Below are 16666 nucleotides of genomic sequence, written 5' to 3' on the forward strand. Positions count from 1 at the left end.
GGATTGGAGAAATTAATATTGTTAAAATGGCCACACTACCAAAAGCAATCATTAAAAAGTCCATGAATGATAAGCGGAAGAGAGAGTGTGGAGAAAAGGGAGCCTTCACACACTGCTGGTGAGAATATAGTTTGGTACAGCTATTATGGAAAACAATATGGAGATTCCTTAACAGAAACTAAAAATAAACTTACAATATGATTCAGCAATCCCACTCCTGGGCATATATCTGGAGATAACTCTAATTCAAAAAGATACATGCACCCCAATATTCATAGCAGCACTATATACAATAGCCAAGATATGGAAGCAGCCTAAGTGTCCATTGACAGATGGCTGGATAAAGAAACTGTGGAATATTTATACAATGGAATGCTAGTCAGCCATAAAAAGAATAAAAGAATGTCATTTGCAGTAATATGGATGGACCTGGAGGTTATCATTCTAAGTGAAGTAAGCCAGAAAGAAAAAGAAAATTATATATGATATCACTCATATGTGGAATATAAAACAAATTAAAAATAAAGACACAAATGAACTTTTTACAAAGCAGAAATAGACTCACAGACATAGAAAAAAACTTATGGTTACTAGGGTGAAAGGAGGTGGGAATGAATAAATTAGGAGTTTGTAGATATATGTACTATTATATATATAATATATAAGCAACAACTTTCTTCTGTATAGCACAGGGAAGTATGTTCAGTATTTTGTAGTAACCTATAATGAAGAATAATATGAATATGTATGAATACATATATGACAGAAACATTATGCTGTGCACCAGAAATTGACACAACTTTGTAAACTGACTTTACTTCAATTGAAAGATAGAAAGAAAGAAAGAAAGAAAGAAAGAAAGAAAGAAAGAAAGAAAGAAAGAAAGAAAGAAAGAAAAAAGAAAGAAATAAACTAAAAAATTTAAAAGAAAAAAGAAGGCCAACAATATTAATAAACAAAAAGAGGAAAATTGGATTGGATTGTTTCAAATTACCCCTTTATCTTATTATTTATAATTTAGTCAGTCCTCTATTCAACCATATATCAGTTGGTTATTGCCCCTGACCATCACTGACCTACTTTCTGTCTCTATCGTCCTACTTATTCTAAACATTTCATATAAATTGTATCCAATATGTGGCTTTTTGTGTATGACTCCTTTCACTTAGCATAATCAGAATTACATTCTTTTTATGGCCAAATAATATTGTATTCTATGGATGTACCATATTTTATTTACACAATTACTTGTTGATAGTCTTTGGCTTGTTTCCATTTTGGGGCTATCATGAATACTGATGCTGTGAATATTTGTGTACAAATTTTTGAATGTATTTTTAAAATTTTCTTGGGCATGACAGTGGAGTTGCTAGATCATATGATAATTCTTTCTTTAACTTTTTGAAGAACTAGCTGCCTTACAAATTGGCTTCACCATTTTACATCTCCCCCGACTCCAAGCAATGTATGAATTTTCCAATTTCTTCACATTCTTTTCTGTTATTGCCTGTCTTTTTTTTTTTTTTAATGAAAGCCATCCTGGTAGGTGTGAAGTGGTACCTCAAATTGTATTAACTTTCTTAGCATTTACAAACTAAGTGATATATGTGTAGATATGAAAGTAGATTCATAGGGACATAATTAGATACATGATAGAATGAGGTATACAGGCATATCTCAAAGATATTGCATGTTCAATTCCAGACAACTACAATAATCACATATCACAGTAAAATGAGCCACATAATGTTTTTGGTTTCCAAGTGCATATAAAATTTATGTTATACTACATTGTAGTCTATTTAGCTTGCAATACTATTATATCTAAAAAAGCAATACACATACCTCAATTAAAAATACTTTAAAAACTGTTAGCCATCATCTGAGCCTTCAGTGAGTCATAATTTTTTTACTTGTGAAGGGTCTTGCCTCGATGCTGACAGATCAGGCTAGCAGTTGCTGAAATTTGAGATGTCTGGCAATTTCTTAAAATAACAATAAATAATAATTGATAGCAAAATATTGATTGATTCCTCTTTCACTTGAACACTTAGAGGCCATTGTAGGGTTATCAACTCATCTAATTTAAATATTATTGTGTCTCAGGGAATAGTGAGGCCCAAGGAAAGAAAGAGAGATGGGGGAACAGTCAAGTCAATGGAGCAGTCAGAACACACACAGCATCTGTGAATCTGGTTTTCATCTCATGTGAGTGGGGTTCATGGCACTCTGAAACAATTACCATAGTAACATCAAAGATCACAGGTCACCATAACAAATATAATAATAATGAAAAAGTTTGAAATACTGGGAAAATTACCAAAGTGTGACAGAGAGATACAATGTGGAAAAATGGCAGTGATAGACTTGCCAGAGACCAGGTTGCCACAAACTTTCAATTTGTAAAGAGAAAACTCAGTATCTGCAAAGTACAGTTAAGTGAAGCACAATAAAATAAGATATACCTGCATATAGAAACTGCCAAACAAATTATGCAAATTCATGATTTTTTTTCTGAGAAAAAGCATACTCACAAGGTCAGATACACTTTTGTGAGAGGAATGACCCTTTTGAAGTCACTGGCATTGACTGGTTTTTGAAGGATGAACACTATTCACACAGAGTGAGAAGAGAGAGAAAACTCTTCAAATAGAATATTTAAAGTAACATTTTGGGAAGGCAAAATATACAGGGTATCATTGTGAAACATTGGGTAGATCTACTTTGCTTGAGCAGACAGTTTTACAAGAGAAGAAAATAAACCTGGAAAAATATATAACCATCACAACTAAAATAAGGCAACATAAATAATTAGAGTAATTACATACATTCAATATTTTGAAACAATGCAAGATGATGATAAGTTTAAGTGGCATCATGAGTGAAACATCATAATTAACATGATGTGCACTGAAATTTTCATAAGAGTTTCAGAAAGGGATAGTATTTGAATGGACATAGACACATCCCAGGTTGGTCCAATAGCAGAAGGAACTATTGAGAATTAGATAAGAGATGGGCAAAGCTGTGCCTGCTATTCATTTCTCCCCACAAGCCTTGTGCTGTACCATGATATCCCACTGAATCTGGGCTTTCTGAGGACCCTAGAGCTAAGGTTGCTTCTGATCTCCATGTATTTCCATTCTTTTGAACCCAATTTGGCTACTAGTTACATTATGTTTATATAAATGAAGTGTTTTATGTGAGGGTATTAATTAGCTATGTCAGCACTGGACTGCACCCTGCAGGTCTACAAGCCCTGTACTTGCCCAGCTTCAAGACCTGAGAAAGATCCCAGAGTCAGCAACAGAGATGATCAATAGTTTAATGATTAGGGTGATCTTACACATCTGAAGCAAAGTCCTGGAGCAACATCCTGCCATGTGTGGGAGCTGGAGGGTAGGACATGATGGCAGTCTTTGCTCCTGGTGGGGAAGAAGAGGTTACCAGTCATAGGGGAGTTGATGTCAGGTTGGCTCATTGGTTATGAGGGTAATCAGCACAGGGTCATGCCTCTCACCACCCCTTGGATAAGCATAGTGGTGAGTTCTGATTTAAATCTAGAACAGTCATTAGCTGGGGCCTGGGGTGAATATGAAAGAAGATCAGTCTTATGAGTTGTGTGTAGGTGAAGCAGGCACCAGTCAAGCAGGAGATGTATAGAGAGAAGCCATCTTGAGTTGCCTGACCATACAGCCATCATCAGAGGTACATGTTATATATTGACTGAAAATAAAGAATCACGGAGTAGTGACATCAGAATTCCCATACTCTCTTAAGGTTATAATTGCTTGTTCTCACTGTATGGGCAGAACACTTGCCCCCAAGTTTCTGTTGAAACTCAGGTTTCAGGGAAGTGTCTTCCAGAATAATGTTCCTTGTATACAGGAGGTGGAACTGGAAATTAAGAGAATGGTTAGGATATCAGAAAACTAGACAAAATGATGACAAAGGGATGGATATCCATTCAGAGGAGAACATGAGAAAAGAGAGGGGAGAATGGCAATCTGATAGGGGACACTTAAAATAACCAACGTCAGAAAACAACCTTTGGGAGGACATTTTACTTTTCAACAGGAGGAGATCACCAAAAAGGAAATCATAAAGTTGGCTTGGACTGTGTGCCATCATCCTAAATAGTCTTAAGACGTGTGATGTGATATGTCGAGTTCTCTGGTGAGTGGAGTGATTAAGCTGTAATGACAGCTCCACAGGGCACAATGTCAGGAACCAGTCCCGTTGCTTTTCTGTTGAAGAGGGCAGTAGGGTGGAGGTGGTCTTCCATTTTCAAGTTCCTTCAATATGCTGGTCCTCAAGCCAGTGCATATGTATCTGGGGCAGCTGAAAAGAAGAAGGATGAAGAAGGGCATTGGAACCCTTTAAAATTGTACTCAAACAACAAGTGACACTTACTTTTATATGTGACTGACTACAATTTAGTCACTAAATCCAGCTACAAGTCATGCTGGGAAATGTTCCCAGATAAGTACAAGTATCATTTCTACCCAGGAAAGGAGCAGTGGACATTGAATGATAGATAACTGGCAGTCTGGCCCACATCTCCTTTAATATAGAATCAGTGTAAATCCTCTTATAAACCTGTAGTTTTATGACTCTCAAACCTTGTCTCACAGAAAAGAAAAGTGAGTTTCAGAATCAAGAGTAGGCATTTGTGTCCTGCCTTCCTCTGCTCTAATGTCACTTGCTCTCAGTAAGTCAGCTGCTCATTCAGAGGAGAAAATATTTCTCAGATGCCAAAAGCAAAATTGATCTATTGTGAAAGAGTTGAAGTGTGTTCTAAAGAAACTTAAGACACTGCTCAGTCCTCGACACTGAAGGCCTTCAGGATGTTATGTGATTGTTATAATTATTTTTGGTTCCTTTAAGTTTGTGCTTAGAGCATGGGACAGGTAGCTGTATTTCATTTTAAATATATTTGGATGATGCTATTCATTGAGTAAATGTTGGTCGGACTTAATGCATATCAAGATCTGTGTTAGTCCTGATAATTCCTTTAGAAGAGAACAAAATATAGATAAAATTGTGATGTGTTACAGACCCCCAGACACTCATAGTACAATGAGAAGATGACAAGTATTTCAACAACCAGCATGAACAACTTTACCACACATACACATGCCACATATAGAATATGTTATGTTATACATGCTACAACATATATGCTACATATTATATTATACTATAGTGTATTATAATATACACTTTACTGTAGAGGTGAGTAATACATTCTTCCCATTTTCCAGGAGATAAATCCTTAGTAATTTGCATTCAAAGGGAAAGTAGAAGAAGAAATGTTTCCACTTGTTTTGGGAAAGAGACAAGGTGTAAATATACTCAATCAATAGGACAAATTATTTGAGGGTACTTCCTTTTTTTATGTGTTCCTCATTACATGTACTTTCTTGCAGAAGTGTACTTGAGCATTTTGATCACTAACATATACATATCATGAAGATGCTGGGTGAAGATAAGTGTTTCAATAGGAAACTCCGTAGCATACTCAACTGGAGAATTCTGCCACTGGCTAGAATGACAGATTCAGTGTAAATGTCTAAGCACAGCACTAAGACGATTTAAGTCTCCCTTTTGTATGTGAAACACTGAAGTCATGCTTCTTACATGCAGCATGCTTGCGGGGTAATTGGAGTAGGTGATCAGGGCAATCACACTACCTGTGGATGGCTGGAGGGGATGGTGGGCACAGAATGCTCTGGAATATGACACGATAGATTACTACTCCTCTTACAATGTGTACCCCCCAAAATAAGCTACTTTTTAGTATTATATATATAATAGTATTATAGATATATATAATATATCTCCTTAGATATTTAGTTTAATTCAATTAAACTTTTGGACAAATTATGCAGTGTTATAGTCTGTCAGAAAACCTGATGTTACAGGTAAATAGAATACAAATTTAACACATTTTAATTCCCTGTGTAGAAAAAATAGAACACTTTAACATGAGAAAATTCACAATTTCAAAATTTTCATATCAATCTTTAAAGGCCACTATCTGCTTTTAGCTTGGGGAAGCAAACAATGAGGGCTTTTGTGATTGAAACAACGTGGTTTCCCATTTTCTCTATGACATATTTTCATTACTCAAATCTAATTTAATCAATCCATCTTATTAGTGTTTTCTGATATTAAAAAGGATATAAAATTACATTTTATTGAATTATAAGTGTGAGTAAAATAGCTATTAATATTTCCTGTGGATTGATGTCCATGCACCAGAATGCAATTGTACTATTTTATTATATTCAAAAATGTTTCTGTTTTTGCTGCCATTTGGTTTGCACATTCTGTGTCTTGAGTGATGTTCATAAAGTTTTCTTAAGATTTGTTTCTGCCATTGCCACAATACAACACATTTTTATAGTAATACATTCCTTTCGTATTTTAAGACAAAAAGATGTAGTATTTTGGAAATATGGTTATGATTCTAACAATCCTTCCTATGCTCTGGCAATCAGAGGAAGTCAAATTCTGCATTTTCTAAATGTTTATAATAGCTTTATAGCTACCACAAATAATTTTAATATGAGGGAACATAAGACAGAATAAAATGATGCTGACAATATAAAAAATATTATACACATATAATATTTTGATAAAAAGTGCATTTAGACAACATAATAATATTTAATTTTCATAACATTCTGGTGCAGAAATGCTATTATCTACAATTGAAGAGAAGTGAGTCCGAGAGGTCAGTAAACATGTTCAAAGTTGCACATTTTAGATTTTAGATTCAGAACCACACAGTGAATCTTGTGACTCCAAATCTCTTACTCGTTCTGCTAGACCATGTTACTTCCAGAAATAGATCCAGGCAGCCCAGATCTATCTCCACAGTTTACTTTCTCAAAAGAAATTTCAGGTAGGCCAAATTAAATAAAAAATTGAACATCTATTTTTTTTCTCATATTTAATTCAAGATCAAACTCCCTCTTCTAAATGTGTCTTTATATTTGACCTTCACTTCAAATCCAAGTGCCTTTTTAAATGAGTTTAAATTTATTGTCTCTAGTTTATCTTTTAAACTAAGTAAATAATTTTCAACATCAGCCTCTACTACCAATTGAAACTGGTTAGTAAAAATGACTTTCCTTGTGGTAATATTTTTTAAATTTTATTTTGATGGGGAGGTATTTATCTATCTATCTATCTATCTATCTATCTATCTATCTATCTATCTATCTATTTATTATTTGTTTGTTTGTTTATTTAAATGAAGATATTGGGGATTGAACCCAGGATCCTGTGTATACTAAGCATGCACTCTACCACTGAGCTAGAATTTTGTTATAGAATGAACTCTGTCCCTGTATAATTTGTATGCTGAAGTCTAAAACTTGGCTGCCTCAGAATGTGACCTTATATGGAATAGAGCTGTTGAAGGTGTGATTAGTGAAGATGAAATCATGGTGGGCTAGTGTGGGTCTGTAACCTAATACGAACGGAGTCCCTGTGAAAAGGGAATATTAGAGCATGGATACACATGGACACAGGGAGAATGCCTCGTGGAAATGAAGGTAGAGATCAGGGCAATGCTTCTTCACACCAAGGAACGCTAAGGACTGCCAGAAAAGCACCAGAAACTAGGGGAGAAACCCTAGAAGGAATCAGCCCCACTAACACCTAGATCTCAGACTTTTAGCATCCTAATCAATAAATCGCTGCTTAAGCCATCTAGTTTGTGGTATTATACAGGCCTCATCGGTTAATACATAGCCTTTTCTTTTCTTTATCCAATCCAGTATTCTTGTCAGGCTCTTTCATCTTTATTATGTCTCTAAAAAAGTTGGATTTACCATCCCCTATAATGCCTAAAATGCTGGTCTTCTTAAGGATCGTCCGTTATATACAGTTTTGGAATAATATCAAAAGCTGTGGTTTAAACTAGTACTCATTTATATACCAAAATTGCATATGTCTTCTAAAATCAGGCACAGACTACCCAACATATCTAAAACTGAATTCAGTACACTTGGTGCATTTCCCTATCTTCTTATCTCTTCCCCACTCTCTATTGCTGTAAGTCACTCCTTTGACTCAGTTACTCCAGCAAGAATCTTGAATGAAGGTCAATCTATATTTGCCGACTTCATGTCCTACTTTTAAATAGTACATAAGCCCATCAATTCTATCTCCTTAATAATTCTTGAATAAATCCACCTTTTTATAACCCTTTACATTCTCTCCTGGTCAACTTCAGTACTTTCCTAACTAGCCTTTCTGACTTCTGCCTTGTGTACTTCCCCCAACTCATTGCTGTTCTGTTTAAAGACCCATTCTGTTCTGTAAGATATAATACAGTGTATTGTGACTTTTTAATTTTATTTTTCATTTAACTCAGGAATAATTGACAAATAAATTGAAATTGTGATTCTTTTATTTATTTATTTATTTTTTATTTTTACCAGTGTTCAGCACAATTTTTCAGTTATTCATGGACATATACACACTCATTGTCACATTTTTTTCTCTGTGAGTTATCATAACATTTTGTGTATATTACTCTGTGCTATACAGTGTTGTCTATTCTACAATTTTGAAATCCCAGTCTATCCCTTCCCACCCTCCACCCCCCTGGTAACCACAAGTCTGTATTCTCTGTCTGTGAGTCTATTTCTGTCCTTTACTTATGCTTTGTTTTTGTTTGTTTGTTTGTTTTTGTTTAAAGCATTACTGAAGAGAAAGAAAGAGGCTGGAGGAATAACTCTCCCAGACTTCAGACAATACTATAGAGCTACAGTCATCAAGACAGCATGGTATTGGTAACAAAACAGACATATAGACCAATGGAACACAATAGAGAGCCCAGAAATGAACCCACAAACTTTTGGTCAACTCACCTTTGAGAAAGGAGGCAAGAATATACATTGGAATAAAGACAGTCTCTTCAGCAAATGGTGTTGGGAAAACTGGACAGCAGCATGTAAAACAATGAAGCTAGAACACTCCCTTACACCATATACAAAAATCAACTCAAAATGGATTAAAGACTTAAACATAAGACAAGATACAATAAACCTCCTAGAGGAAAACATAGGCAAAACATTATCTGACATACATTTAAAAAATTTTCTCCTAGAAGAAATAAAAGCAAGAATAAACAAATGGGACCTAATGAAACTTACAAGCTTCTGCACAGCAAAGGAAACCAAAAATAAAACAAGAAGAAAACCTATGGAATGGGAGAAAATTTTTGCAAGTGAAACCGACAAAGGCTTGATCTCCAGGATATATAAGCAGCTCATATGACTCAATAAGAAAAAAATAAGCAACCCAATCCAAAAATGGGCAGAATACCTAGACAAGCAATTCTCGAAGGAAGACATACAAATGATCAATATGCACATGAAAAAATGCTCAATATCACTAATTATCAGAGAAATGCAAATCAAAACTACAATGAGGTATCACCTCACACCAGTCAGAATGGCCGTCATTCAGAAATTGTGATTCTTAATACACATTAATGAGAATAACAGTTTTTAGATGCAGTTCATTTATGCAACACATCTTTCTATTTTTAGCCTCTAGGTTTCTTTAACCTTAATGCATTTTGATTTCCATTCTTTGTAATGATGAAACATTGCAGATTTAAATAAATTTACATCAGTGTTTTTATTATCTGTTAAGTTTAAAACACCATAAACAAAGCCTCTTTTTTCCCTGTCTACTTCACCTTCAAACCTCCTGCCCCTCCCCCAAAACATGCGTACACATACACACACACACACACACACACACACACACACAGAGTCATCACTCTCTCTTTTTTTCTCAATTGTGTCTGCAGCATGCCATGGATATAGCAAACATATTTCTTGGTTGGTCTTTTTGTGAGTCTGAATGAGGTTCTTATGCATCTGTAAGTGATTGATTAAAAAGAAATTTTTGATTTCATAGAAAAAGTGGTAAAATGCTTTGGAAAGTCTTTCAAAATAGCATTTCTAAACTTGAAGTGGAATTTTGACATTTTGGCATTTAACATTTTAAGTTTTACCCATTTATTAAGCAATTTAATGTGTTTTTGTCACCTGGCCTTTTCTGTCTTATTCATATATTTCCAGATGGTACAAATTTCTTCCCCAAAGAAAGTTCATAATGGCAAGAATCTTAGTTATATTCTTGATTTTGTGTTCTGTAAGGTTTTATTGAACCATACAATTCTAATAGCATCTTTTTTCTTTTTTGGTGGAAATGGGAGAATAAAAAATCATTTGTATCATTATAAGTCAAATACTACTTTCTTTCAATAATTAAATATTTTAAGTAAACTGACCTATTAACAGTTTAAATTTTAATTTTTTCTTGTTCATTTCCCGCCATGAAAATCCCTAATTTTTAGCACAGTAAGCAAAATTTCCTTGGGTGACTAGATCTTAGAAATTGGAAAATGCATTTGCTCAGGCAATAAGGGCTTTACTATATCAACATATTTCTGCCATGCTTATAAAATCATTAAGCTGACACCTTTGGGAAGATTTTAATTAATTACAAAATGTCAATTAATTGATGGAGTAAAATGAACAAAGGTAACATGGAACAGATTTAGCAGTGTACGAAAGAGTTGGATATCTTCAGTCTATGCTTGATAGAAAGTTCTAATTTCCCTATCTTGAAAACAAAGGACACTGGACTTAGACATCTGTTTCCAATTTTGCTGTTAAGGAGATTTGGGCCCAGGTAGGTCACTTAACTGATGGACATCTCTTTTCTCATAAATGAAAGGACAGGATCAGAGTAGGTAATTTCTAAAATTCTTTCCAGCTCTAATATTTTATTTTCTTTGTCAAAATCTATCAGCCTCAGTGGTACATGTTGTCAAAGACTAGAGATATAGAGAATGATGATGATGATAATGATGATTTTGATAATGTCTAATATTATTGAGTGTTATATGCCTGCATTTGATTCCCTAATTGTTCTAATAGGGGAATATTACTGCCTTCCATTTTATTAATGAGAAAATTGAGGAAAAGATAATTTAACTAATATGACCAATATCATAAAGCCCTATGCCAAAGTCAATTATTTCAAATATTAAGCTTTATGGAAAGAATATTATCAGTGTTCATCAGTATCCTTTCTGTGCACAAGCAAGACTACATTATTTATCCACTTGAAGATCATTAAGGTCATGTGATTAGCTTTGTCCAATGGCCATGAGTCAAATTTACATGTATAAGTTTTGGCACAAAACATGGAAAAACCAGCAATGGCTCTGCAGGTGCCTCTTTTTCTGAGATGCCCATCAGGAGGCAGTAAGCTCCATATGATGTTGCTTCAAGATGGTGGTACTTTCCTTGTATTCTGAATCACTGAGTTGCTGGTTGTGGGACAGTTCATCTTGCTTCTTATCTGGATACAGACTTTGCTAGAGTAAATTCTAAATCTTTGTTGTTTAATCCACTGAAATTTGGATTAAATCCACACACACACATATATGAGGACATTTAGCCTATATACAAAATCAGGACATTTTCATCTTCAATGAAAATTAAGGGCATGAAGCTTTGAAAGTTTTCCATATTATCAATTATACCAGTATTTCCTGATATAATCAGCCACCTGGTAGTTAGCATTGGCTACCATGAAAACATTCTTAAGCATGAATCATTCTCTCCTGCTAGATTATCTCCTTTTTTCTCACTTCTATCTCTCTTGAAACCTCTTATTCCTTGCTCCCAAATTCTTTTTTTAGTAAATACATACCTTAACAACTCCTCTTTTTTTTTTTTGGAAATACTCTTTCTTTCAAGGTTGAGAAATAGTATGAAATATTTGATTTTCAATACTGACGTTTAATAGCAGTGTGATCTCATCGAAGTTATGTCTCAGTCAGATTCAATCTGAAAATGAAAACAAATATGAGTATTATGTGAAAAGGGGTTAGATATGTGATAGCACTTCCCCAAATTGTGTGTATTGCTGGGGTCATAAATTTCTAAAAGGGAGAATTGGAGGCTCATGGAAAAGACAATAACAAACCCTTTGAAGTAAAGCAGTTTGTGCTGCCCAAGTGGGTCTGCAAAGGAGACCTGGTGCAAAAGATTATGGAAAGCTGCTGTCTCCACATATCTGTTGGGTCTCAGTGGCTCTTGGTCAGCAAGATTTTCATTTGGGAAGATGATGTGGGTGTGGAGCCAAAGACAGCAAGAACTAGCTACAATCCGCATGTATCTCTTTGTTACTTGTACCTCTAAATTAACAGATTTCAGAGGAGCTGCTTTATTTTCCCCTTCCAAAATTTGTAAAAAGAATTTCTTATTTGGGCCAGTTAACAAACTATCATACAGGATAGGGGATTCTTGTAAACTATTCTAGCTTAGCCAAAATGACAGTATAAAAAAATTGCTGCAAGTCAATTAATTTTCCTGTCCTTTAATTTCTTTATTTCTAAAATGTTTGATTTTACTTCAGCAACTCAGTGTCATAGTTGTTGGAATCACATGTGAATATACACTGAAAATTACAATAATGATAAAAATTATTGTTGTTTCAAAGTAATTGTGACAACATATTTTAAAATGATTTGCCTAAACACATCAATCTGTGAAAATAAATATTTAATATATTTTAAAATTAGAAGCCTCTTGAAACAGTGTGGGCTTAACTTGTCTTGTGTATATCTGCTTGTTCTATAGTCTATGATTGTAGATTTCAAATTTTTACAGTGCAGTATGCACAATTTACATAAAAACTTCAATAATCATCTGTTAACTAAATCCTTACTTGTGACTTATAAGATAATACATTAATAATTTAATGTTCACGACACATACAGACAAAGAGGTGGATAGCTTACAAATTCTATTACATGAAATTCTGAAGTTCTTGTACTACCAAGAAAATTATAAATATAGATTTGAATTTTATGTAACTGCTGCTCTGATAAAATTAGTTGGAAGGAAATTCAGTGCTTTGAGTTTTTAATAGTTATGATATTTAATACTTATTTACTTCAATTTTAGCTAATGAACAGTGGAGACCAACACACATTTAAGCTGGTAATTTCTACTTCTGGCCAGAAACACATAGGAACTGTGTATAAATAAATGCAAATGCCATTAATGTATAGATTTTTAAAGTTCTACTATATTTTTCTTGGAAATGAAGAGAACTTTCAAAATTATCTTTCTTAATCCTATCATTTGATAGATAAAAAAAGAAAATTACCCAGATAAAGTAAGAAAAATTATATAGATCATAAATAAACTTTTTGTATAAGTTACTGAACTTTTCATGTGCCTGCTTTATTTTATTATTGCTTTTTGTAATACAACTGACTACTTACACCAACCACCAATTGGTATATATTTTACCAATTGTGCACATATTTCTATGATTCAGTCATACAAATGTTGATTATGGTTTGTTCCAAATTCATTTGGATTTGCAAACCTAATCATAACTAAAACAACTGAGGAATTAGAAACTCATTTTAAGCAAAAATCAAAGGAGACCTTGCAAGATACTATCCCAATCAAACCTATGGCCCTATTGCAGAAAACAGATTTTAACAAATCTGGGCTAGGCCTTGTTATGTACATGGTATATAGACTGAGGTTCAAACCACAGTGCCTGATGTTGGGAGTATGTGGTCTTATTAAGATAGTGAAAGACATGTAGTCAGTAGTTACAGAGCAGTGCAAGTATTTGACAATGACTGTTTCATAGGAGAGGCAGTGAAGAATTCATTTCTGTGTTTTCATCAGAGACATAGAGTTCAAAACAATGACTTTGGTCCTAAACTTAGGAGATTTTATACTACAATAAATAGTAGTAAGGAGGATGTGTGGATACATTGTGTTGTGCATGTGGGGGCACACACACACATGCCTGTTGTGGGCAAAGGTATGTGTTATTGGCAGGGTTAGCTCGTTTAGCCAATACTAAAAACAAGGTGTGGGACATAGATCCCAAGTGACTTTGTGATTTTTACTATTAATAATTCTAAAGAAAAACACTGGCAAAATAAGTAAAAATTACAGAGTTTTTCTAGTTTTTAAATCCAAAATCTGTTTATTATTTCAAGCTACTGTTATTCTTAGTGAAGGGGAATAACAGTTCCTGCCTTTTACAGTGAAGGAATAAAGAGTATTCATGATGTGACTTTTCATTAAAATATAAAATTTTCCATCCTAAGTTCCTCAAAAATGAGTTATTCTACCCTGATCAGAAATGGTCCTCTGGGCATTGGCTCATATGGGATAATTTAATGGAATTTCACATTCTGTAATTGAGACTATATGTTCATCTAATGATGCCAAGCATATTTTAAAAACCCTTCAATGCTGAAGTTTCAGTCTCCTGCCATGATTGTTCATAACTCTCAGTTGATTAGTAATTCTAAATGACAATGCAAATCAAAGTGAATTTTCATATTGTGTTTACACCATTAGTGAAAATCTAATTAAATATCTAATAATTAATGCAACTCCTTCCAGGAGAGTTAATACATTAGAGAATGTCAATGGGGAATATCCAGTGGGAATATTACCTTCATTGTTGTGTTTCATATTGTGAATTGAGTGAATTATAGTGTATATTATATTTTATATGCATATTTTTTAAAAACTGTGTGGGCAAGACAATCCAGTTCTTGGTACAGTAATGTAACTTTCTTTTAGTTGGACATTATTATATTGATGTCTTACACCAGGTCACCCAGTCAGCTAGCCAGTAAACATTTAGAGAGTGCCTAATACGTGACCAGCACTGTGTTAAATGTTAGTGATATAGAAAGTGTTAATATAGAGACCTTTTTCTCAAAAGGGTCTTTTCTTAAATTACTAACCATTATAATTAACTTAAGCTTCTAATTTTCGGTGGGGAACTTTTGAGTGGAATTCAGAGAAGTTTATGGTGTGTATTAGAATATCCTTTGGCATTCTATTTCCACATGAGGAGTATTTATCTTCTCCTACTTTTGGGCTTGAACTTGTAACTTGCTTTGGCCCGTAGGCTATCAGCAGATATGATGTGATGCAAGCCAAGGCTTGAAATGTGCTTATGCACTGGGCTTTCTGTCTTGTACTCTACCTCTACCATGAGGACATGCTGAGTAGACTGATTGGCCTCAAACAATTCAAAGGCACTTAAGATTAGACCTGAACTGAACCCATGTCCTGGAACTAAACCTAAGTGAGGGCATCAGAGTTCTCAGCAGAGCTGGCCCAGTGGGTCAGCAGTTTGAGTTAGAACCCCAGATGAACAATTAGTCAGTGCATAAGAATACTTAGCTTTATAAGCCTCTAAGCTTTGGGATGTTTTGTTGCAGACCCATAGCTGACAGACACAAATGAATCTGTGGTTTATAGTGATTGCAATAACAGATCTGTTTTTCTTTTTAGATCTTGTATTTAAAAATATTTACAAGAGTATAAATATGTGTTCTCTGTTTTAAGGAAACAGAGGCTTCATCATTATTTAACTATAATTTAAGAACCAAGCAACAAAGGCAGAAACAGTGAAAACATCAATGGTGTAAATATAATAATATGAATGATTCTATTCTGTCAAATGTATCCATGACAATTTCTTAAGTGATCATCAAAGTATAGGCAAATTATTCTCCTCGGAAGGCCCTGTAAGCTCCCTGTGTAGTTAACCAGTTTACATAAACATGGAAGACAGTGATGGAGTTGATTCTTGATTTAAAAAAAAAGTTCTGTCAGCGTGTTTAGGTAATTTTTTAGAGTTGTGTTTGTGTTTCATCTGAGTTGGCTCAAAAAATGACAAATAGGCAACATAAATATAAAAATTCAAGGCCACTAAGAGAAAGAAATATGTGCTAGACTTAAAGCCATTAATATGCAATTGTTAACTCCTTAAAATAAAGCACACTCTTATTTTATATTATACACCTCTAGTCCTTAGAGCTATGTCTTTCATGATGTTGGTATATCATGTATGAGCAATAAATAGTATTATGTGACTCAAACAATGATCACACATAAATATATTACTAATGAAAAGTTAAATGTTTAGGGACCTTTGTATTGTTAGTCCTTGTATAAGTTACTAAATTTACTAAAACAACCTTTTCATGTACATATGTACATTAATAATAGAAAGTCATCTGGCATAAATTAACTGTATTTTCAGTGATTATAGTCACACCTCAAATCTCTGGAAGCAGTTATTTGGTACACTTTGACATGGACCTTTTAAAAACTAGATTAAATTATTAGTAACTGTAAAATCTCTGACAAGAAAATACTTCTTTCAGGACGTTATATATAAATATAAAATTGAAAGAAGGATGTACCCTCCTGTGAGAAAAGCGAATGTAAATATCCAATTGTGTGGATTAGGTGAAGCAAGGCCCTAGCTTTCACTCTACATACTTTTATAGTGGGCGTTTTTTCACCGTGACTCTTTCACCTCAGGTTGACTAAATGTGACTTGTTCACAACTCAAAATTTAAATAGTTTGAGCTCATGTACGCCTTATGAAAAAAGTGACATTCAACATTGCATATTTAACTCTTAAAGTGTAAACTGTCTCATATTTACTATCACACAAAATAACAGAACAAAAATAGGTAAATACAGTAGAAAAATATAAATCTGTAGGCAAAATTGACCTGTAAAAATAAATGGGATTATTCCAACAATGC

The 16666-nt window shown here is 34.0% G+C and overlaps 1 long non-coding RNA gene across 1 annotated transcript in view; it reads right to left on the minus strand.

The window, feature by feature from the left end:
• Window positions 1-943: 943 nt before the first annotated feature.
• Window positions 944-16666, minus strand: part of LOC141574798 (uncharacterized) — a 48428-nt gene continuing 32705 nt past the window's right edge. Inside the window, exons 2-3 of the long non-coding RNA XR_012501945.1 lie at window positions 11758-11894; window positions 944-4341 (exon numbers count right to left, since the gene is read on the minus strand). This is a non-coding gene — a long non-coding RNA (uncharacterized LOC141574798). The remainder of the gene's footprint in view (window positions 4342-11757; window positions 11895-16666) is intronic.

The sequence above is a fragment of the Camelus bactrianus genome, chromosome 23 (assembly GCF_048773025.1).
Source record: "Camelus bactrianus isolate YW-2024 breed Bactrian camel chromosome 23, ASM4877302v1, whole genome shotgun sequence".
NCBI lineage: Eukaryota > Metazoa > Chordata > Mammalia > Artiodactyla > Camelidae > Camelus > Camelus bactrianus.